At 39.0% G+C, this 22,699-nt stretch overlaps 1 protein-coding gene across 1 annotated transcript in view; it reads right to left on the bottom strand.

Annotated features, from left to right (window-relative positions):
• LOC113778451 (2-methylene-furan-3-one reductase-like) overlaps positions 1-22,699 on the bottom strand; it is a 58,603-nt gene that overhangs the window by 20,287 nt on the left and 15,617 nt on the right. The window lies entirely within an intron of this gene.

The following is a 22,699-nucleotide window of genomic DNA, read 5'->3' as shown; positions in this document are numbered from 1 at the left end:
TTGAACCAGAATGCGGTTGGTGAACTTGTTTTTGCGGTTCTGGTTTAGTATATTGAATTTTTGACCTGACTGCACTAGAAACAGGACTGAGTAGCCTTCTTCAACATTGTAGCACTATCTCTTAGCTTCGAAACTGTTTGTCTTTCACCTCCATCCGATATCCGTTGTGCCAATGGTGCCAAAACCACAAAATGATGTCAAAAAATTGTTTTATGGTTTCGAGCTTAACTTTCATTTCCAGACTTTTCCCTAACTTGAATTGTACTGGTACTACTTGGAGCTTACTGAACGGCTATTGAAATTAAATTGTTGTGTGTGTACCTTTGGGTTTGAATAAGAAAAATAATGAAGCCAAAAATGGCTGGAAATAGGAAAATACAAAGGGCGTGCTGCCCAAATTTTCGCTCAAGGGCTAAGCTTCTATTTGAACTTGTATATTTTTGTTTGGCAAATACTATGCCTGTTTTCCATCTTAAAACATGATACCTTTTCCATTTGAACCTTCAAATGTTATTTACTACTTCATACCAAAATATCGAGGTATGACCTAAGGTTTTCTCAGTCAAGACATGTAGGCCATAATACCTACTTGAATGTATATTGATTTTGAACCACATAAACGATTCCGAAAAATAATATTTCTGAGCCTATCTGGTTGGATTCCGACTTGACTTTGATTCAAGTGTTTTCCATTGGAACTGTTATAACCCTTTGAGTTTGGTTTATGACACCCTAGTTGTTTCCGTCCACAGATCCAAATGGCTTTATTTTCACTTTAAAGTCGCCTTTATCCGTTTTACTCGTAACTAGTCGAGTTCCTTGATTTCACTCACTTGTTTTGCTAGATGAATTGTAATATTCTTTCTCGTTGAATCATAGGTTTTCTCGGTGACCGAGGGTAAGATCCGATAGGACATTTTGGATGTTATTTAGCATAATTCGGTGAGTGTTCCTTGTTTGTTGTATTTTCTTGACTTCATGACTTGTATTATTGTTTGATAACGTGTTAAGTGCTTTCAATGATTTCCAAAATGAGTTTTCTAGGCGAGTGTGTACTTTATCGCACTCGACCTAAATAAATGTGAAATTTTCAAAGATTGAATGATTGGAACGTACTTGTGCATGAATGTAAGCTTTTTGGCTGAACTGGGCCCTGCCCCTTGTTACCGATCGACTCGAGTCAGAAGCGGATTCGGTCGGGCGATTTGGTGACCTGGGTGAACGTTTGGTATACTCGAGTATTACCTTGTAGGTTGGTGGAGCCTGGCCAATGTCCAGGAGAAGGTGAATGAAAAGAACTAACGAACGAACGAACGAGGGTTTTATGTATAAACGAAAAATGCATTTTCAAATGAATGAAGGAAAGGGGAATGACAGGAGAACGAACGAATGAACGAACGAACGTATCCTTTTCATGTATAGTTTATTGTAAATGATGTAACTATTTCTTGATTTATCGTTTGATTTATGACTTGATTCTATGTTCGGAACCTCACTGAGCTTTTAGCTCATCCCTTTAGTTTTGTTTTCCTTAACAGGGGAAGGCGAGCAAGGACGAGAGCTCTGTATAGACTAGCTTAGTCTAGTTCTTTGGTTTTGTAATGGTTCTCGCCCTAGTGCTTGGCACGGGCTGGTTGTATGGTGACTTGAGAACTTTTGTTTTCTCGACGGTTGTACTTCTTTCTGTGATAGCAATATATATAAGTTTTGTTTTAAGTTATGGATTCTCGTTTTTCTCTTTCTTGTGGTTCTATTTCTGATTTGTGAGAGTGAACGACTGAATTCCGGCGAGAGTTGGGCAGGCGGTCCACTGAACCCTCTGGTTCGCCTAAGGGGGAAGTGGGGCTGTCACAGTTGGTATCAGAGCTTAGGTTTCAGATCTCTGTAGTGCATCCTAGGCTAAAGTTTAGGATGCCGGACTGTGGGAATTCGATTTGACTTTAAAGTTAAGCAATTGAGGGATAAAACCTAGAGCCTGCTTCGCGTGGTTTCTGCGCGGAGTGAGCCTGGACTAAGTGGTGAATGAATATGAGGGACTAAGTGCTCGTTCGAACATAAGCCATGAATTGTGAATGTTATAGGCTTTACATTTTCTTATGGTATTTGAGGATCATAGATAGGTACGTCGGGTAGAAATTTCGATTGTAGATAGTTTACTCTTGGGACTGGCCAGCTCGAGATGTGAATTGTCTTATTTCGGATTCTTGTGCCCGAGTACTCCAAAGTTGAGGTGGCGTTAAGTACTTGGAAATTACATTTTGGGAACATGAACAGGCTTTGTCTGGCTAGAATGAGCACGAGAGGTCAATGGACATCAAGTTGAATAGAAAGTGACGTGAGAGACCGGACGGGGTTAACCGGGCGTGGGGCAACGTATCTCTTTTCCTGTGATGCACCCATATATGGCTACTACATGACGTTAGCATGTGAATTCGTGTATATGATTATCTGTCAAACTTGATATGTATTTGTGATATGTATTTGTATATTTGATTCTGTGCCTCCTTGATCTGGCGTGTTATGTGCGTATATGTTTACTTGTGTATTTGGCATGTTGGAATTGGTGCTTAGTTAATTTACTATGTTTATTCACTAAAATACCTTTTGGGAAAAAGAAAAGAAAAGCGAGAGAGAAAAACATATCTATGGACGGGAGACGTAGTCGTGGACGAGGTCGAGGCCGGAGAACTGAGCGGACCCCGGAATCAAGAGGAGAAAGGGAAACGTCAGCCGAACAAGGGCAGGGATCAAGAGCTGCGACTGGAGACCAAATGGCAACGGCAATGCAACAGATGACAGATATCTTGGCAAGACTGGTGGATCAACAAGGCCAAATACCCGTAACCCAAAATCGGAACCCTGAGATGGGCGAGGATAAGGCTCTTGAAAGGTTCCAGAAGTTTGCTCTGCCAAAATTCCTTGGAGGGCCCGATCCGGACATGACTGAACAATGGATAGAAACCATGGTTAATATCTTCACAGCCCTAAACTACACTGAGCAAAGGCAAGTGAACTTTGCAGTATTTCAATTTGAGGGACCGGCCCGATCATGGTGGAACATAATTAGAGCAAAGTGGGAAAGAGAACAGACCATCTGGACATGGGCGAACTTCATAAGAGAATTTAACGAGAAATACCTCCCACCTTTAGTTTCAAGAAAGGAGGGAGGAGCAGTTTATTGGGTTACGCTAGGGAACGTTAAGTGTGGCTGAATATGAAACAAAATTTACAAGATTATCCAAGTTTGCTTCTGAACTGGTAGCCACTGAACGGCGAAGAGTAAGACGGTTGATACAGGGATTGAATTTGGACATCCAAGAGGCGTTAGCCGCGGCGCAAGTGAATACTTTTACGGAGGCCCTTGAGAAGGTTCAACGAATCGAGAATGCAAAGGCACAAGTAAAAGCCTCCCAAACTCGGAAAAGAGGTGCAGTTGGTAGTGTGATTGAAGAATCTCCTAGTGAATCAATAGCACATTCTAAAATGCAGAAAGTTAACTTTTTGTCCTACCCGCCATGGACAGTAGGGGCGGGAAATGAATGGTCTACCAAAGTAAGCCAAACCGGATATGGGGAGACTTCTCCAGAAAGCCAAAAAATGGCTTCCTACTTGACTTGTGGCTATTGCGGAAAGGCCAATCATACTGAGAACGATTGTTGGCGGAAAGGGCGGAAGTGCTTGATTTGTGGGACTGGTGAGCACCAAGTTAGCAACTGTCCGAGGAGACAGTCACGCGGAGGTAGTAATTCGCAACTGGAGGGAGCTAAAACAAAACAAGCAAATGAAAGAGGGAACCGAACTAGTGGGCCAGCAAAAGCTTATGCATTAGGCACCCAAACAGTTCCGGACTCGTTTGATGCAAATGAAGGTAAAATTTCGAGGGCGAAATTTTTTTAAGGGGAAGAGGGTGTGAGACCCCGTAATTTTCTCATTTTCTGGGTTTTATTCTATTTAATGGCATATTTTCTGCATTTTCTTTATTAGGAAAATTTCTAAATAATTTTTATGAGTAAATATGCTTTTTTAGATGATTTTCTAGTATCGATTAGTTTTTGAGAAATTAAGAACGTATACCGGACGTGGGACCCGCTAGTGCGGAAAGTTCGGAAAAATTTGACCAGTTAGGTTAAGTTTTGGATACCGGGTTTAATTTATCATGTGTTAAGAGATAATTAGAGGTTTGCTAGATTAATGAGTATGGAGAGACAAGAAGATAAGTTTACACATAAAAGGCGCCACATGTCGCGTTTCTATTCGAGGGTGGACTTTTGACCAAGATATTTTCTTTCCTTCTTAAAACTAATTTTGACCAAAAATCATCTTCCATTTCTCCCTCTTTGGCCGAACTTCTTGGTGGAAAAGAAGAGAAAAAAACTTCCAACTTCTTTCTTCAATTTCTTGCTTGAATCTCACAAATCAACCGTTTAAATTCCAAAATTCTCCACAAAAGTGAGTTGCTAAACTAGTTTAAGGGGATTGGTGGAGCCATTTGGGAAGAACAAGCCCTAGCTATCTTGTTTCTTGAGGTTACAAAGGTGAGTGGTTAAGAAATTATCCCTTTGTTGGTTTTGATGTGAAATTAGTAGAGGTTAGTAGTTAAAGATGCAATTTTGTGGAGTATTTCATGAATTATGGTTGTGTTGTCTAAGTTTTCTATTTATTGGAAATTTTTCTGTTTTCATATGATTAATATTGTTTGATCATGTATGATGGTCTAGTATGGGTTAGAATGAAGCTTTGGTATGATAATTGTAATGATTAGTGGAAAATTTCTGGTTTGAAGCAAAAATTTCCAGATTAGGGTTTCATTTTTCCCAATTCTGCCTGGCACTGTTCATCATAGTTAGAGGCCGAATTAGCCTTGGGTTAAAACATGAAATTTGTAGGGAATGATATTTTAGAGATACCTACAAAATTTCAGGTCAATCGGAGCAACGTAGCTTGTGAAAAGACTGAAATACCCCTGCTGCCCTGTTTCTACCCGAACTTGAGAATTGCTTCTGTGATTGGCTAATGTGATTGGGAATGCTTCTGATTTGGTTGTTGATGTCTTCTGAATAATTGTAGCCTTGTATCTTAGCTTTCGGATGGCTTTGGAATCACTTGATTTGGACTTAGGTACCCTGACATATGATGTTTGAACCAGAATGCGGTTGGTGAACTTGTTTTTGCGGTTCTGGTTTAGTATATTGAATTTTTGACCTGACTGCACTAGAAACAGGACTGAGTAGCCTTCTTCAACATTGTAGCACTATCTCTTAGCTTCGAAACTGTTTGTCTTTCACCTCCATCCGATAATCGTAGTGCCAATGGTGCCAAAACCACAAAATGATGTCAAAAAATTGTTTTATGGTTTCGAGCTTAACTTTCATTTCCGGACTTTTCCCTAGCTTGAATTGTACTGGTACTACTTGGAGCTTACTGAACGGCTATTGAAATTAAATTGTTGTGTGCGTACCTTTGGGTTTGAATAAGAAAAATAATGAAGCCAAAAATGGCTGGAAATAGGAAAATACAAAGGGCGTGCTGCCCAAATTTTCGCTCAAGGGCTAAGCTTCTATTTGAACTTGTATATTTTTGTTTGGCAAATACTATGCCTGTTTTCCATCTTAAAACATGATACCTTTTCCATTTGAACCTTCAAATGTTATTTACTACTTCATACCAAAATATCGAGGTATGACCTAAGGTTTTCTCAGTCAAGACATGTAGGCCATAATACCTACTTGAATGTATATTGATTTTGAACCACATAAACGATTCCGAAAAATAATATTTCTGAGCCTATCTGGTTGGATTCCGACTTGACTTTGATTCAAGTGTTTTCCATTGGAACTGTTATAACCTTTTGAGTTTGGTTTATGACACCCTAGTTGTTTCCGTCCACAGATCCAAATGGCTTTATTTTCACTTTAAAGTCGCCTTTATCCGTTTTACTCGTAACTAGTCGAGTTCCTTGATTTCACTCACTTGTTTTGCTAGATGAATTGTAATATTCTTTCTCGTTGAATCATAGGTTTTCTCGGTGACCGAGGGTAAGATCCGATAGGACATTTTGGACGTTATTTAGCATAATTCGGTGAGTGTTCCTTGTTTGTTGTATTTTCTTGACTTCATGACTTGTATTATTGTTTGATAACGTGTTAAGTGCTTTCAATGATTTCCAAAATGAGTTTTCTAGGCGAGTGTGTACTTTATCGCACTCGACCTAAATAAATGTGAAATTTTCAAAGATTGAATGATTGGAACGTACTTGTGCATGAATGTAAGCTTTTTGGCTGAACTGGGCCCTGCCCCTTGTTACCGATCGACTCGAGTCAGAAGCGGATTCGGTCGGGCGATTTGGTGACCTGGGTGAACGTTTGGTATACTCGAGTATTACCTTGTAGGTTGGTGGAGCCTGGCCAATGTCCAGGAGAAGGTGAATGAAAAGAACTAACGAACGAACGAACGAGGGTTTTATGTATAAACGAAAAATGCATTTTCAAATGAATGAAGGAAAGGGGAATGACAGGAGAACGAACGAATGAACGAACGAACGTATCCTTTTCATGTATAGTTTATTGTAAATGATGTAACTATTTCTTGATTTATCGTTTGATTTATGACTTGATTCTATGTTCGGAACCTCACTGAGCTTTTAGCTCATCCCTTTAGTTTTGTTTTCCTTAACAGGGGAAGGCGAGCAAGGACGAGAGCTCTGTATAGACTAGCTTAGTCTAGTTCTTTGGTTTTGTAATGGTTCTCGCCCTAGTGCTTGGCACGGGCTGGTTGTATGGTGACTTGAGAACTTTTGTTTTCTCGACGGTTGTACTTCTTTCTGTGATAGCAATATATATAAGTTTTGTTTTAAGTTATGGATTCTCGTTTTTCTCTTTCTTGTGGTTCTATTTCTGATTTGTGTGAGTGAACGACTGAATTCCGGCGAGAGTTGGGCAGGCGGTCCACTGAACCCTCTGGTTCGCCTAAGGGGGAAGTGGGGCTGTCACAGTTGGTATCAGAGCTTAGGTTTCAGATCTCTGTAGTGTATCCTAGGCTAAAGTTTAGGATGCCGGACTGTGGGAATTCGATTTGACTTTAAAGTTAAGCAATTGAGGGATAAAACCTAGAGCCTGCTTCGCGTGGTTTCTGCGCGGAGTGAGCCTGGACTAAGTGGTGAATGAATATGAGGGACTAAGTGCTCGTTCGAACATAAGCCATGAATTGTGAATGTTATAGGCTTTACATTTTCTTATGGTATTTGAGGATCATAGATAGGTACGTCGGGTAGGAATTTCGATTGTAGATAGTTTACTCTTGGGACTGGCCAGCTCGAGATGTGAATTGTCTTATTTCGGATTCTTGTGCCCGAGTACTCCAAAGTTGAGGTGGCGTTAAGTACTTGGAAATTACATTTTGGGAACATGAACAGGCTTTGTCTGGCTAGAATGAGCACGAGAGGTCAATGGACATCAAGTTGAATAGAAAGTGACGTGAGAGACCGGACGGGGTTAACCGGGTGTGGGGCAACGTATCTCTTTTCCTGTGATGCACCCATATATGGCTACTACATGACGTTAGCATGTGAATTCGTGTATATGATTATCTGTCAAACTTGATATGTATTTGTGATATGTATTTGTATATTTGATTCTGTGCCTCCTTGATCTGGCGTGTTATGTGCGTATATGTTTACTTGTGTATTTGGCATGTTGGAATTGGTGCTTAGTTAATTTACTATGTTTATTCACTAAAATACCTTTTGGGAAAAAGAAAAGAAAAGCGAGAGAGAAAAACATATCTATGGACGGGAGACGTAGTCGTGGACGAGGTCGAGGCCGGAGAACTGAGCGGACCCCGGAATCAAGAGGAGAAAGGGAAACGTCAGCCGAACAAGGGCAGGGATCAAGAGCTGCGACTGGAGACCAAATGGCAACGGCAATGCAACAGATGACAGATATCTTGGCAAGACTGGTGGATCAACAAGGCCAAATACCCGTAACCCAAAATCGGAACCCTGAGATGGGCGAGGATAAGGCTCTTGAAAGGTTCCAGAAGTTTGCTCTGCCAAAATTCCTTGGAGGGCCCGATCCGGACATGACTGAACAATGGATAGAAACCATGGTTAATATCTTCACAGCCCTAAACTACACTGAGCAAAGGCAAGTGAACTTTGCAGTATTTCAATTTGAGGGACCGGCCCGATCATGGTGGAACATAATTAGAGCAAAGTGGGAAAGAGAACAGACCATCTGGACATGGGCGAACTTCATAAGAGAATTTAACGAGAAATACCTCCCACCTTTAGTTTCAAGAAAGGAGGGAGGAGCAGTTTATTGGGTTACGCTAGGGAACGTTAAGTGTGGCTGAATATGAAACAAAATTTACAAGATTATCCAAGTTTGCTTCTGAACTGGTAGCCACTGAACGGCGAAGAGTAAGACGGTTGATACAGGGATTGAATTTGGACATCCAAGAGGCGTTAGCCGCGGCGCAAGTGAATACTTTTACGGAGGCCCTTGAGAAGGTTCAACGAATCGAGAATGCAAAGGCACAAGTAAAAGCCTCCCAAACTCGGAAAAGAGGTGCAGTTGGTAGTGTGATTGAAGAATCTCCTAGTGAATCAATAGCACATTCTAAAATGCAGAAAGTTAACTTTTTGTCCTACCCGCCATGGACAGTAGGGGCGGGAAATGAATGGTCTACCAAAGTAAGCCAAACCGGATATGGGGAGACTTCTCCAGAAAGCCAAAAAATGGCTTCCTACTTGACTTGTGGCTATTGCGGAAAGGCCAATCATACTGAGAACGATTGTTGGCGGAAAGGGCGGAAGTGCTTGATTTGTGGGACTGGTGAGCACCAAGTTAGCAACTGTCCGAGGAGACAGTCACGCGGAGGTAGTAATTCGCAACTGGAGGGAGCTAAAACAAAACAAGCAAATGAAAGAGGGAACCGAACTAGTGGGCCAGCAAAAGCTTATGCATTAGGCACCCAAACAGTTCCGGACTCGTTTGATGCAAATGAAGGTAAAATTTCGAGGGCGAAATTTTTTTAAGGGGAAGAGGGTGTGAGACCCCGTAATTTTCTCATTTTCTTGGTTTTATTCTATTTAATGGCATATTTTCTGCATTTTCTTTATTAGGAAAATTTCTAAATAATTTTTATGAGTAAATATGCTTTTTTAGATGATTTTCTAGTATCGATTAGTTTTTTAGAAATTAAGAACGTATACCGGACGTGGGACCCGCTAGTGCGGAAAGTTCGGAAAAATTTGACCAGTTAGGTTAAGTTTTGGATACCGGGTTTAATTTATCATGTGTTAAGAGATAATTAGAGGTTTGCTAGATTAATGAGTATGGAGAGACAAGAAGATAAGTTTACACATAAAAGGCGCCACATGTCGCGTTTCTATTCGAGGGTGGACTTTTGACCAAGATATTTTCTTTCCTTCTTAAAACTAATTTTGACCAAAAATCATCTTCCATTTCTCCCTCTTTGGCCGAACTTCTTGGTGGAAAAGAAGACAAAAAAACTCCCAACTTCTTTCTTCAATTTCTTGCTTGAATCTCACAAATCAACCGTTTAAATTCCAAAATTCTCCACAAAAGTGAGTTGCTAAACTAGTTTAAGGGGATTGGTGGAGCCATTTGGGAAGAACTAGCCCTAGCTATCTTGTTTCTTGAGGTTACAAAGGTGAGTGGTTAAGAAATTATCCCTTTGTTGGTTTTGATGTGAAATTAGTAGAGGTTAGTAGTTAAAGATGCAATTTTGTGGAGTATTTCATGAATTATGGTTGTGTTGTCTAAGTTTTCTATTTATTGGAAATTTTTCTGTTTTCATATGATTAATATTGTTTGATCATGTATGATGGTCTAGTATGGGTTAGAATGAAGCTTTGGTATGATAATTGTAATGATTAGTGGAAAATTTCTGGTTTGAAGCAAAAATTTCCAGATTAGGGTTTCATTTTTCCCAATTCTGCCTGGCACTGTTCATCATAGTTAGAGGCCGAATTAGCCTTGGGTTAAAAGATGAAATTTTTAGGGAATGATATTTTAGAGATACCTACAAAATTTCAGGTCAATCGGAGCAACGTAGCTTGTGAAAAGACTGAAATACCCCTGCTGCCCTGTTTCTACCCGAACTTGAGAATTGCTTCTGTGATTGGCTAATGTGATTGGGAATGCTTCTGATTTGGTTGTTGATGTCTTCTGAATAATTGTAGCCTTGTATCTTAGCTTTCGGATGGCTTTGGAATCACTTGATTTGGACTTAGGTACCCTGACATATGATGTTTGAACCAGAATGCGGTTGGTGAACTTGTTTTTGCGGTTCTGGTTTAGTATATTGAATTTTTGACCTGACTGCACTAGAAACAGGACTGAGTAGCCTTCTTCAAAATTGTAGCACTATCTCTTAGCTTCGAAACTGTTTGTCTTTCACCTCCATCCGATAATCGTAGTGCCAATGGTGCCAAAACCACAAAATGATGTCAAAAAATTGTTTTATGGTTTCGAGCTTAACTTTCATTTCCGGACTTTTCCCTAGCTTGAATTGTACTGGTACTACTTGGAGCTTACTGAACGGCTATTGAAATTAAATTGTTGTGTGCGTACCTTTGGGTTTGAATAAGAAAAATAATGAAGCCAAAAATGGCTGGAAATAGGAAAATACAAAGGGCGTGCTGCCCAAATTTTCGCTCAAGGGCTAAGCTTCTATTTGAACTTGTATATTTTTGTTTGGCAAATACTATGCCTGTTTTCCATCTTAAAACATGATACCTTTTCCATTTGAACCTTCAAATGTTATTTACTACTTCATACCAAAATATCGAGGTATGACCTAAGGTTTTCTCAGTCAAGACATGTAGGCCATAATACCTACTTGAATGTATATTGATTTTGAACCACATAAACGATTCCGAAAAATAATATTTCTGAGCCTATCTGGTTGGATTCCGACTTGACTTTGATTCAAGTGTTTTCCATTGGAACTGTTATAACCTTTTGAGTTTGGTTTATGACACCCTAGTTGTTTCCGTCCACAGATCCAAATGGCTTTATTTTCACTTTAAAGTCGCCTTTATCCGTTTTACTCGTAACTAGTCGAGTTCCTTGATTTCACTCACTTGTTTTGCTAGATGAATTGTAATATTCTTTCTCGTTGAATCATAGGTTTTCTCGGTGACCGAGGGTAAGATCCAATAGGACATTTTGGACGTTATTTAGCATAATTCGGTGAGTGTTCCTTGTTTGTTGTATTTTCTTGACTTCATGACTTGTATTATTTTTTGATAACGTGTTAAGTGCTTTCAATGATTTCCAAAATGAGTTTTCTAGGCGAGTGTGTACTTTATCGCACTCGACCTAAATAAATGTGAAATTTTCAAAGATTGAATGATTGGAACGTACTTGTGCATGAATGTAAGCTTTTTGGCTGAACTGGGCCCTGCCCCTTGTTACCGATCGACTCGAGTCAGAAGCGGATTCGGTCGGGCGATTTGGTGACCTGGGTGAACGTTTGGTATACTCGAGTATTACCTTGTAGGTTGGTGGAGGTTGGTGGAGCCTGGCCAATGTCCAGGAGAAGGTGAATGAAAAGAACTAACGAACGAACGAACGAGGGTTTTATGTATAAACGAAAAATGCATTTTCAAATGAATGAAGGAAAGGGGAATGACAGGAGAACGAACGAATGAACGAACGAACATATCCTTTTCATGTATAGTTTATTGTAAATGATGTAACTATTTCTTGATTTATCGTTTGATTTATGACTTGATTCTATGTTCGGAACCTCACTGAGCTTTTAGCTCATCCCTTTAGTTTTGTTTTCCTTAACAGGGGAATGCGAGCAAGGACGAGAGCTCTGTATAGACTAGCTTAGTCTAGTTCTTTGGTTTTGTAATGGTTCTCGCCCTAGTGCTTGGCACGGGCTGGTTGTATGGTGACTTGAGAACTTTTGTTTTCTCGACGGTTGTACTTCTTTCTGTGATAGCAATATATATAAGTTTTGTTTTAAGTTGTGGATTCTCGTTTTTCTCTTTCTTGTGGTTCTATTTCTGATTTGTGTGAGTGAACGACTGAATTCCGGCGAGAGTTGGGCAGGCGGTCCACTGAACCCTCTGGTTCGCCTAAGGGGGAAGTGGGGCTGTCACAGTTGGTATCAGAGCTTAGGTTTCAGATCTCTGTAGTGTATCCTAGGCTAAAGTTTAGGATGCCGGACTGTGGGAATTCGATTTGACTTTAAAGTTAAGCAATTGAGGGATAAAACCTAGAGCCTGCTTCGCGTGGTTTCTGCACGGATAAATGGATTCTAGGGATGTAGATTCTAGGGATGTAGATTCCACTTATGGCATAAACTACACAAATAAATGGATTTACTTCTTGCTATTATTCTTGCTTAACCAGAGATTTATTTCCAAGATTACCAAGTCTCATTTCCATGATGAAATGGCTTAGAGCAATATAGATTTCCCTATTTCCATGGTGAAATACTACTACAACTCTGTTTTGATTCATGAAATACTAAGTAATCCACTTAAGTGTATTTCTATTTTCATGAACATACAACTCAAGCTCTACTCATGTGTTTCCATTGTTATTACCAATTCTCATTGAACAATAACAACTGTAAACAAGTTATTGGTGATCAATCAATAACAAGAAATCACAGCTACACAAGTAGACAAGTTAACTCAAGATATAACAAGTGTAAATCACATTCAATTAGTATTATTTAGCCATAAGTTTCATCTACTCCCTAGATGAAGGAGTTTAGCTACTCATGAATGATTTAACAATCAAATTCACAAGTTTATTAATGCAAAACATCATAAAGTACAAGTATAAGAAAGATAAAAGAAAGCTTAGCCAATTGAAGGTGAAGCTCTCCAATTCCTGCTATGTTCTTGCATAATATGATTACAAGTGAAAACTCCCAAAAAATGCTTCTCCAAGTACTCCTATCTAGAGAGAAAAAAATGTTACAAAATGAAAAACTAGCTACGTATGGTATTCCTTGCTTCTCCCTTGTGTTTCTGCATAAAAGGTGGTAGAAATTCCATTCCTCTCACTTCATAATTTCCTCCACTTAGATTTTGTAAAAAGAAGTCAAAGATATGATGTTCCTTTTGTCCACACTCATTTGGTCTTCTCTTTTATTGCAGAAGCATGTGCCACCGATTTCTGTCCCTCAAAATAGCTGTAAAAGTTGTGAGAAAGGTAAAGAAAAACGGCTGTGCCACTTGCTGAGGAGAGAGACAGATCCGAGCCTCGGATCCGAGGAGTGATAATGGATCCGAGCTCGGATTATAGGATCCGAGGCCTTCCCATGATGGATCCGAGGTCGGATCGTCCTGACCTCGGATACACTCCGCCAGAAGTACAGACGAGGGGTCAGATCCCTCTTGTACACACGGATCCGAGCTCGGATCCGTGTTGAGCATTTTTCCAGTTTTTCACTTCTTCCCTTTTTCTACATTTTTGCTCCCACTTTCTTGTGTACTTTGTCCTCTGGATGACCCTGACATTTCTTTCAACTTGTGCATGAATTTCATACATCAATTACCTTCACAATTTCACAAAATTACGCATTAATCCATTCATTTATCAATTTCTTAACTCTTAAACAATATTTAAGCAATTATCACCAAAAGAGTTCAAATATGGCTTTAATCTTCTCAAAACATACCAAAAATTCATGCCAAATTCGTACAAAATGTACGTTAAATATTCACTTATCAAATTCCCCCACACTTGAATCATTGCTTGTCCTCAAGCAATTTTACACAAAACTTACTTCAAATATTCAATAGAGAAAACAGTATGCGTACTCTTGTCAAATTTAATTCCTCAAAAACCTAGAAACCAATTATTATGCCATTTCTCAGATTACACTAAATACTCATAATATTCAATTAAATAAAAATAATTATGCCTAAATTTTGACAAATTCAAATCAATTCTCTCATTCTATCCTAATTCCACAAATAAGTAAATCACATAGTCAATTTTATGGCCTTCCTCATCCCAAAACTTAACAATTTAGAGGGATTTATTCACAATTCATTTTATTTAAATAGTGAAAACGTCTTTTTACGTGAAAATCAACACTTTTAGGTGAAAATTCCCGGTTACTCGACATTTCACTCATTTAAATTGCCAATCATACTCTTAATTCCAATACCTTTTTACGCGAATGTCGACATTTGTAAATGCCAACCCCCGGTTACTCAGTATGTGAATCATTGGAGTAGAAAATTACTAATATTATTTTTCTCTCTTTTTTTTTTTTTTCAAATCAATTTCTTTTTCCCTCTAAGTATAATTAAAGGAAGAATTTGGCCTTTCTTTGACTATATCAATCACTTACTTATAAAATTAAGTAAAAATGATAAATATCATTAATCTTGCAAAACTCTAAGCATAACTTTTCTTATTTAAGCAAATATACTTTCTAAAATGTAAAAATCTTACTTGCATAATAATTCATTTCAAGACAAATAAGAATTAAACTTTTCCAAAATACACATAGCTTGTTATCCAAATGGAAGATATTTTAGAAAAATTTTGACAGAGTTTCCCCATAAAAATGGATGAAACTCCCTGCCAACAACCTCATTTTCACAAAAATTATCCTCATGACAATATCTCCAAATATAATTCCAACATTTTTAAGCTCTAAACAACTAAAGTCATGCATTTCAAGACACAATCACCCATACGATAAAGTTATCCCTCCCCCACACTTAAAATCTACAATGTCCTCATTGTAGAGGAAGGTAAAAGAACTGAAACTTCCCTCAAATAGGTGGTGATGCAATTTGAAGCCCTTAATCATCACGATCATCCAAATTCTGCCCAAATTGAGACAACAAGGGTACCAAACACCATAAGTAGCACAAGATGATTCAAATAAAAGAAAACTGAAATCACAAAGTTTGTCTTAACAAAAGAAAAGAAAAATAAAGAAATAAAAGATCTAATCCGCTAAAAAGTATCATGGTTGCTCGGAACGAGGGTCTACTGCCTCCTCGGCTCCATGAGAACCCTGTGAGGTACCAATATGGCCCTCCTCCTGATGAGGTGTCGGAGTAGGAGACCGTCGGATATGAAAATGATCCTCGATCGCACGAAGGCGGCGATCATGTCGGTCGAGGCGCTCAGTCATCATCCGCTCCGTCTGGTCAATGCGCTCGACGACTCGCGTCTCCATACAACAAATAGCATTGAGAAGCTCTTGCCACTTGGAGCGCGGTTGAGGAGGTGGTCGCGGAATCGGAGGAGGAAGAGTCTGCTGTGCCTCCGTCTCTTGATTTTCTGCTTGTGGTTCACTGTGAGGCGGAGGTTGAGTGGAAGTTGAAGCTTCTCCTGTGTCCCGGATCAAAGCAGCTCCAAAATCCGTAGAAATACCCAAAGCCTTGAGTATAGAAGCATTTACCTCCTCGGCAGACCTAGTTACCACCGCTCTCTCGGTTCCACGAGGAACCTTGAGCTTCTCAAACACGAGGGATAGCAGTCGAGGGAATCCGAAGCAAGTCTCGCCGGCCCTCATGCGAGCTGTGGTCCGCATATAGCTGATGATAATGCTGGGTAGAGGAATACCGGTCAACTGCGCACCCACACCATTCATCATCTTGTCCAAGAAGTAGAGATCACTGTTGCGGAGCTCCCGTTTTCCACTTCTTTTTGGTACCACATTGAAGGCAAAGAGGTAGAAAATCAAGTGGTACCTATGCTCGAAAGAATCGGCGTAAACTGTAAGCTTCTTTGCAGTTCCTCTCTCTCGATACTGGCCCTTTAGGCGTCCAACCGCCTCTCCCACCTGCCAAGGGTCTCGAGCCGTGAACTCCTTGGTCAATTTGACATCTTCGCCTGCATCTTTGAGTTGGACGAAGCTTCTCAGTGTATCTCGATTGAGAGTCACTCTCCTGCCTCGAACCCATGAGACGATGAGGTTGCCACTGTGACTCTGCTTGTTCTCCACATTGGCGTAGAACTCCCGCACCAAGTTGGGGTAGTAGTACTTGGGCAACTGAAGGATGTTCTCCCATCCAAGTCACTTGAATGCTGTCGAAATGTGATAATGCGCATCCACCTCCGGTGCCAAATGTTTTTCGATTATGATCTCCTTGTCCAGTCCGGCTTCATACCACTGTTGGTTTTCAAGCGAGATGAATCGTGTGGTATCGTAGTCCGGCGGTGGCTCGGCACGGCTAGTAGATGTGGTCTTCCGGCGAGAGCGAGGTGGCGGCTCCGGCGAAGGAGATTCTTCCTCAGGTGACTCCTCATGCAAAGAGGGTGTGTGTTCCTCACTTGAGGAAGGAGTAGGAGTACGAATGCAGCCCTCCTTGTGCGAGTCATAGTTCCTCTTCAAAAATAAGATGAACATTCATTAGAAATCATAGAAACTTGCTCACACATGTGAAATGAGAATTTAAGAAAATTTCGGCAGAGTTTCCCCTTGAAAAAGGGTTAAACTCCCTGCCAAAATGTACCCAAAATTAAACAAATAACTTCCTAACAATTCTCAAATCCAATTCCCACATTTAGAAAGGATATTCCCAATAAAGGAATCATTTCATGCATATTAAGTGCTAACAATTGAAAAGTGTATCCGTTTGCAAGAATGAGACTCAAACACTTGAGAATATCTCCAATCCAATTCATAACACTCAATTTACATTCACATGAGTTCCAATTCATCCAAACAAATGCTACTTATCTCAAGTAAAAGTGGTTCAATGTGCTTAACTTGATCGGAAACACACTCTTTTACCCCATGAGCTATTGTTCGAATGATGATATATCATTTTCAATTGATATGACAGTGATTTATGCTCCTCAGAACAAGTTCATATATTTAATGAAAGCAAAATTCAAGAGTATAAATCACTAAAATGCTCAAGCCCAAAAATATAGAAAAATTCTTAAAAAATATCACCAAATCCATAGTTTTCTCAAAAATAAGCATGAAGATATTAGTAACAATCTATTTAAGCACAATGTAGCACAATTGTATCAAGAAATTCCAACAAATATGCATTTATCATAATATTCCCAAAAACTAGAAATATGTAAAATAAGAATTATAAAATGTCAAAGAAATTCGCAAATTGTTACCTCAAATGTGTAGATTGATGGTGGAGGATGAAAATGATACAAAAACTGACACAGAAACGAGCCAAAATACCCCCCAAATTGAAGAATTTCCGTTCGGCCAAAATCCCCTTTTCGAAGATCAAAACCCACAAAATTGATGTTTTTGCTACAAAATTGTTAAGGATTTATATTCACAAGAGTGTTTGGGATGTTTTTGTGTTGAAGGATTAGAGGTTAAACGGATGAAATGGAAGAATAGAAAGGGGAACTAGGGTTTCGGGGAGAGAGAATGAGAGGAAAGCTGGAAAATGAGGAACCGAACCCTCGGTTCCACACATATCGCAAACCGATCCGAGGTCGGATCCGTTCTGGAAGGCCTCGGATCCGACAGGGCTCGGATCAGTCTCAACAGAAACACAGACGATCCCTCGGATCTATCTGGGTTGGCAAAGATCCGAGCTCGGATCTATTGATCCGAGGTCGTATCTGTCTAGGTTTTTTAGGATCCGAGCTCGGATACATATTTCTCTGCACTTTACTGCAGAAACTGCAATTTTTTTTTCTTTTCCGGCCAAATCCAAAATACACATTGGACAAACCTGTTATCAATTCTAACCTCCCACGCACATGCAATATACCTTAAACACAATATCCATCCTTTCAAAACACAACAAACACATTTACATTGAAAATCAAGGGGTGAGGTTCTTTGATCATTTTTGCATTTTTATATCAAAATGGCATTTTTGAGCATTAAATACACATCAAATGAATCCATGAACCTTTATAACCATGGTATCACCAAAACTCACTTGAATTGCACAATGTATGTATAGGCATAGAAATTTTAAGCACTTAAAACGCGATTTGGTAAGAAAAACTCCCTGCCAACATGTTCTTCAAGTGCACCTCCAAGATGGATGATAAAACTCCCTTATCTCCTACAAACAAGTGAAATACATCTAATTAATCCAATAAATCACACCAAAATGTAAGAAACACAAAAAAAAACAAATACACTATTATTATTGGGTTGCCTCCCAACAAGCGCTTTTGTTTATAGTCGTTGGCTCGACTCTCCTATAATTTCTTCAACTCTCCATTGCATTTTCTAAGGAGTAAATTACTCCTTTAGGAACCTGTTCTCCGGCCAAATACAACTTCAATCTTTGGTCATTTACTTTGAATGGGGCACCATTTTCACCCTTTATTTCCACTGCTCCATATGGGAACATGCTAACCACCTCAAATGGCCCGGACCATCGAGATTTAAGCTTTCCAGGGAATAATTTTAGCCTTGAGTTAAATAGTAACACCTTTTGCCCTTCTTCAAAGTGTTTAGGAAGAATGTGCTTATCATGCCAAAATTTCACCCTTTCTTTATAAATCTTGGCATTCTCATATGAGATTAGCCGCGATTCCTCCAATTCACTTAACTCAAGCATTCTCTTCTCACCTGCAGATTTAAAATCAAAATTAATAGCCTTAACAGCCCAATAAGCTTTATGTTCTATTTCTACAGGTAAATGACATGCTTTCCCATAAACCAGCTTATATGGAGACATTCCCAATGGAGTTTTAAATGCCGTTCTATATGCCCATAAAGCGTCTTCAAGCTTATTTGACCAATCTTTCCTCGAGCGGTTAACCGTTTTCTCTAAAATGAGCTTAATTTCCCGGTTGGCCAACTCCGCTTGGCCATTGGCTTGAGGATGATAAGGGAGTGACTTTTTATGCCTGCATCCATATTTAAGCAACAAAGTGTCAATGATTTTATTGCAAAAATGCTTACCTTCATCGCTTATTATTGCCTTTGGGACTCCGAATCTGTAAAATATGTTCCGCTTAAGGAACTTAAATACAACTTTAGCATCATTAGTTTGTGAAGGAATGGCCTCCACCCATTTGGAAACATAATCGACTGCTAAGAGAATGTACTTATTATTATATGAACTCGGAAATGGTCCCATAAAATCAATACCCCATACATCAAATAACTCAACTTCCAAGAACGTAGTCAGGGGCATTTCATTTTTTCGAGATATATTTCCAGTTCTTTGGCATGCATCACAATTTTTAACATATTCCCTAGCATCTCGGTACATAGTTGGCCAATAAAATCCTGATTGCCATACCTTTGCCACAGTCTTTGAAGTACTGAAATGACCACCTGTTTCAAGGTTATGACAATGATATAAAACATTATGTACCTCATCTTCAGGAATACATCTACGTATCATACCATCGGCACAATGTCTGTATAGCAATGGTTCCTCCCAAAAGTAACTTTTGACGTCATGTAAGAATTTCTTCTTTTGATGATAATTAAACCCCTTTTGAATCTCTCCACTGACCAAGTAGTTAGCAAAATCTGCATACCATGGAGAATTTCTAAGTGCTAGGACAAACTCATCCGGAAAATTCTCTTGAATTGGAACCTGATCTTTGATTGGGATATATTCCAAACGTGATAAATGATCTGCAACTAGATTCTCCGATCCCTTTTTGTCTTTTATCTCCACATCAAATTCCTGCAATAAAAGAATCCACCGAATTAGTCTAGGTTTTGCATCCTTCTTATGCAGCAAATATTTAAGAGCTGAATGGTCCGTATATATAATGACTTTAGATCCTACTAAATAGGATCTAAATTTGTCCAAAGCAAATATCACTGCCAATAGCTCTTTTTCTGTCGTTGCATAATTGAGTTGTGCCTCATTTAGTAACTTGCTAGCATAGTAAATGACGTGCAATCGTCCTTCTTTCTTTTGTCCCAAAACTGCTCCAACTGCATAATCACTTGCATCACACATCAATTCAAATGGTATTGACCAATCGGGTGAAGTTATAATTGGGGCCGAAATCAATTCCTTCTTCAACCTTTCAAATGCAACCAAACAATTGTCATTAAATTGAAAAGGAGTATCTTTACATAATAAATCACATAATGGCTTTACTATTTTAGAAAAATCTTTAATAAAACGTTTATAAAAGCCAGCATGTCCTAAAAAACTCCTTATCCCCTTGACATTGCTTGGGGGTGGCAATTTTTCGATGACTTCTATTTTGGCTTGATCCACCTCAATTCCCTTGGAGGAAATCTTATGTCCTAAGACAATTCCTTCTTTTACCATAAAATGACATTTCTCCCAATTCAGTACAAGATTTGTTTCCTCGCATCTCTGCAAAATCAATTCCAAATTATGAAGACACTGATCAAAAGATGAACCATACACAGAAAAATCATCCATAAATATCTCCATAATTTTCTCAATATAATCAGAAAAAATAGCCATCATGCATCGTTGAAAAGTTGCAGGAGCATTGCATAAACCAAATGGCATTCTTCTAAAGGCAAAAGTGCCATAAGGACATGTAAATGTGGTCTTTTCTTGATCCTCTGGAGCTATAGCTATTTGATTATATCCTGAAAAATCATCAAGAAAACAGTAAAATTCATATCCAGCTATTCGCTCCAATAATTGATCAAGAAATGGTAGGGGAAAATGATCTTTTCTTGTTACCGTATTTAACTTACGATAATCAATACACACTCTCCACCCTACCACAAGTCTAGATGGAATCAATTCATCATTTTTACCCACGATTGTAGTTATTCGACCTTTCTTTGGTACCACATGAATTGGACTAATCCAAACACTATCGGAGATAGGAAAGACTATACCTGCATCAAGCCACTTAAGAATTTCATTTCTTACCACCTCTTTCATGTTTGGATTGAGTCTTCTTTGTGTTTCCACCACTGGTTTGCAATTGTCCTCCAATAAAATGCGATGCATGCATATAGAAGGACTTATACCTTTAATATCTGAAATTGCCCATCCAATTGCCTTCTTACGCCTTCTTAGAACTCTTAACAACTTTGCACACTGTTCATCATCAAGGTCAGCACTAACAATTACAGGTAAAGTTTTATTTCTCCAAGAAATTCATACCTTAGATGAGTCGGAAGTGGCTTGAGCTCTAACCTTGGAGGTTCAATTTCTGAAGGTTGTGAAAACCCTTTTCCTTGGCCAAGACTTTCATACAAATTACCCCTTTTATAAGGTGCTTGAAAATCCAAGTACTTGGCCAATTCTTCAATTTCTTCACAAACATCTTCTTGCTTACCTAGACTCATTAAACAATACTCAAGAGGATCTAAGTCAAAGTTGACTTGACTCATCTCTTGGGTTAGTTTATCAATTGCGCCAATAGAATAAGCATGATCGGTAAAAGAAGGGTATTTTTTCATTTCATTCAAATTAAATTCTACCTCTTCTTCACCTACTTGAAACTTAAGCTTGCCATTTTTGACATCAATAATAGTACCTGCAGTAGCTAGAAATGGTCTACCTAGAATAATTGGCATAGATATATCTTCTTCCATATCTAATACCACAAAATCCACTGGAATGATAAATTTTTGAACTTTTATCAACACATTCTCCAACACTCCCAATGGATATCTAATAGACCGATCCGCTAGTTGCAAAGTAATATTTGTGCGTTTAAGCTCATGCAACCCAATTGTCTAGCCACCGTTAAAGGTATTAATGATACACTAGCACCAAGATCACACAATGCTTTAGAAAAATCAACGTTACCTATGGTGCAAGGTATAGAAAAACTCCCTGGATCCTTCAACTTCGGTGGTAGCTTATTTTGAATAATTGCACTACATTCCTCTGTTAATGCTATTGTTTCGCAGTCTTCCAACTTTCTTTTTCTAGTCATGATTTCCTTGAGAAATTTCGCATAAGACGGAATCTGCAAAATAGCATCGGCAAAAGGAATGTTAATGTGCAATTGTTTGAAAAGTTTAACAAATTTTTCAAAATCTTTATCAAACTTATTTTGCTTTAATCTTTGTGGAAATGGAACCGCAGGGGGTATTGGAATGGTAGCGGAAGATGATGGTTGATTTTCTCTTGATTCCTCCCGACTATTTTCTTCCACTATCGTCTCTTGGTTCCTCTGCTTTCCTTCTTGTTTTTCATTCTCATCTTTTTCAACTTCCATCACTGGAGGATCTTCTAATTGCTTACCACTACGAAGAGTAATGGCTTTCACATGCTCCTTAGGATTGACCTCTGTTTTGCTAGGTAATTCGCCTTGATTTCGATTATTCAACGAACTAGCAATTTGACCAATTTGGACCTCTACATTCCTGTACATTGTAGTGAGTTGGTCCAACCTTCCTTCTACTCGCTCAAATCTGTGTAACTTTTGCGAGCTTTTCCACTGCCATCTCCCAACCAGGTTTAGTTTCAGCTTGTTGTTGCCTTGATTGAAATCCCGGTGGATTGGTTGGCCTTGGTTGATTTCCTTGATCCTTCCATCCGAAGTTTGGATGATTTCTCCATCCCGGATTGTAAGTATTCGAGTAGGGGTTATTTTGAGCATTACGATTGTAATTATTGACGAATTGTACCTGTTCAGAATCGACACACTCATTAGTATCATGTTCACCTCCACATACAGAACAGCATGCTACATGTGCATTAGATGAACTTGGACCTTGTCTACTTAGCAATTTCATCACATTATTCATTTGAGCACTCAGCATATTGAGAGTGTCCATTTCTATCATACCTGCATGACGTCTTGTATTACCT

This window comes from Coffea eugenioides, chromosome 7 (assembly GCF_003713205.1).
Source record: "Coffea eugenioides isolate CCC68of chromosome 7, Ceug_1.0, whole genome shotgun sequence".
Taxonomy (NCBI): domain Eukaryota; kingdom Viridiplantae; phylum Streptophyta; class Magnoliopsida; order Gentianales; family Rubiaceae; genus Coffea; species Coffea eugenioides.
The sequence above is the reverse complement of the archived record's forward strand: the minus strand, read 5'-3'. Positions and strand labels throughout refer to the sequence as shown.